Below are 3,138 nucleotides of genomic sequence, written 5' to 3' on the forward strand. Positions count from 1 at the left end.
TGGGGTCTTCCATAGCTCCCTGAGGATAATCAATATCCCTGTGGATCGATCAGTTATGCTGTGGGGTGTTCCATATCTCCGGGGGTAATCAATATCCCTATGGATCGATCAGTATCACTGTGGGGTGTTCCATATCTCCCTGAGGATAATCAATCTCGCTGTGGACCGATCAGTATCGCTGCGGGGTGTTCCATAGCTCCCTGAGGGTAATCAATATCCCTGTGGATCGATCATTATTGCTGTGGGGTGTTCCATCTCTCCGGGGGTCATCAATATCCCTGTGGATCGATCAGTATCGCTGAAGGCTGTTCCATATCTCCGGGGGTAGTCGATATCCCTGTGGATCGATCTGTATCGCTGTGGGGTGTTCCATAGCTCCCTGAGGATAATCAATACCCTGTGGATCGATCAGTATCGCTGTGGGGTGTTTTCTATCTCCGGGGGAAATCAATATCCCTGTGGATCGATCAGTATCGCTATGGGGTGTTCCATATCTCCGGAGGTAATCAATATCCCTATGGATCGATCAGTATCGCCTTGGGGTCTTCCATAACTCCCTGAGGATAATCAATATCCCTATGGATCGATCAGTATCACTGTCGGGGGTTCCATATCTCCCTGAGGATAATCAATATCCCTATGGATCGATCGGTATCACTGTGGGGTGTTCCATATCTCCGGGAGTAATCAATATCCCTATTGATCGATCAGTATCGCTGTGGGGTGTTCCATATCTCGGAGGCTAATCAATATCCCTATGGATCGATCAGTAGCGCTGTGGGGTGTTCCATAGCTCCCTGAGGGTAATCAATATCCCTGTGGATCGATCAGTATTGCTGTGGGGTGTTCCATATCTCCGGGGGTCATCAATATCCTAATGGATCGATCAGTATCGCTGTGGGGTGTTCCATATCTCCGGGGGTAATCAATATCCCTGTGGATCGATCAGTATTGCTGTGGGGTTTTCCATATCACTCTGAGGATAATCAATATCCGTATGAATCGATCAGTATCGCTGTGGGGTGTTACATAGCTCCCTGAGGATAATCAATATCCCTATGGTGCCATCAGTATCGCTGCGGGGTGTTCCATAGCTCCCTGAGGGTAATCAGTATCCCAGTGGATCGATCAGTATTGCTGTGGGCTGTTCCATATCTCCGGGGGTAGTCGATAACCCAATGGATTGATCAGTATCGCTGTGGGGTGTTCCATAGCTCCCTGAGGATAATCAATATCCCTGTGGATCGATCAGTATTGCTGTGGGGTGTTCCATATCTCCGGGGGTAATCAATATCCCTATGGATCGATCAGTATCGCTATGGGGTGTTACATATCTCCGGGGGTATTCAATATCCCTATGGATCCATCAGTATCGCTGTGGGGTATTCCATATCTCCGGAAGTAATCAATATCCCAGTGGATCGATCAGTATCGCTGTGGGGTGTTCCATATCTCCGGGGGTAATCCATATCTCTGGGGGTTATCAATATCCCAACGGATCGATCAGTATCGCTGTGGGGTGTTCCATAGCTCCTGAGGATAATCAATATCCCTATTGATCGATCAGTATCGCTGTGGGGATGATTTTCTATATCTCCGGGAGTAATCAATATCCCTATGGATCCATAAGTATCGCTGTGGGGCGTTCCATATCTCCGGGGGTAATCAATAACCCTATGGATTGATCAGTATCGCTGTGGGGTGTTCCATAGCTCCCTGAGGATGATCAGTATCCCTATGGATCGATCAGTATCGCTGTGGGATGTTCCATATCTCTGGGGGTAATCAATATCCCTGTGGATCGATCAGTCTCGCTGTGGGGTGTTCCATATCTCCAGTGGTAATCAATATCCCTGTGGATCGAACAGTATCGCTGTGGGGTGTTCCATATCTCCGGGGGTAATCAATATCCCTGTGGATCGATCAGTATCGCTGTGGGGTGTTCCATGTCTCCGTGGGTAGTCAATATCCCTGTGGATCGATCAGTATCGCTGTGGGGTGTTCGATATTTGTGGGGGTAATCAATATTCCTTTGGATCCATCAGTATTGCTGTAGGGTGTTGGATATCTCCGGGGATAATAAATAACCCTGTAGATCCATTGGTATCACTGTGGGGTGTTGGATATCTCTGGGTGTAATGAATATCCCAATGGATCCATCAGTATCACTGTGGGGTGTTGGATATCTCTGGTGTAATGAATATCCCTATAGGTCGATCGGTATCACTGTAGGGTGTTGGATATTTCTGGGGCGTGATCAATATCCCTATTGTAGGGTGTTTGATATTTCCAGGGGGTAATTAATATTTCTGAGATAATTTCTGTCTCTGTTGGCTAATCTATATCTCTGTCAGGCAGTCAATACTCTCACACTATTTGTACAGGGTTATTGATATCTCTGTGGCGGTGATCGCTATCCCTTAGGGACTAACCGTATCCCCAGGGCCAGTTAGAATCCCCAAGGAGCGATTGGTATCCCCAGCAGGTGCTCGGTACCTCTATGGTTGATATCTCATGTTATCCCATGGTGGAGGGTGGGTAAAAGTGGAGGGTGGAGATGACTATTCCCTGAAGGTGATCAATATCTTCAAGGAGAGGGATTGAAAATACTCAGTGTTTGCAAAGAAGAGTGATCAACAGAAGAGTAACCAAGAAGGGAATGATTAATTTTGGAGTAATTGATACTGGGAGCGATCAGTACAGCAGTAACAGCAGCTGGGAATGATCAGTGCGGGAATGGTTGCACAATGGGAGAGATCAGTATTGGAGTAATGTTGACTCAGTGTGATCAGCCCAGTTGTAATGGAGGTGGGGAGTGATCAGTACTGGATTATTGATACTGGGACTGATCAATTCAGGAGTGACGGAGGCTGAGAGTGATCAGTTCAGGAGTGACGTAGGTTGGGAGTGATCCATGCAGGAGTGAGGGCGACTGGGATAGATCCATGCAGGAGTGAGGGCGACTGGGAGTGATCGAGACGGGAGTGAGGGAGACTGGTAGCGATCAATGCGGGAATGTCGGTGACGAGAAGAGATCAATTCAGGAGTGACGGAGACTGGGAGTGATCAATGCAGGAGCGGGGGCGACAGGGATAGGTCCGCGCTCGCAGCGGGGGCGACGGAGAGATCCGCGCTCGC

General features: G+C 48.3%; 1 pseudogene; it reads right to left on the bottom strand.

Annotated features, from left to right (window-relative positions):
• Positions 1-289: 289 nt before the first annotated feature.
• Positions 290-3,138, bottom strand: part of LOC125450530 (RNA-binding protein 42-like) — a 17,169-nt pseudogene continuing 14,320 nt past the window's right edge.

This window comes from Stegostoma tigrinum, unplaced genomic scaffold, assembly GCF_030684315.1.
Source record: "Stegostoma tigrinum isolate sSteTig4 unplaced genomic scaffold, sSteTig4.hap1 scaffold_336, whole genome shotgun sequence".
Classification (NCBI taxonomy): domain Eukaryota; kingdom Metazoa; phylum Chordata; class Chondrichthyes; order Orectolobiformes; family Stegostomatidae; genus Stegostoma; species Stegostoma tigrinum.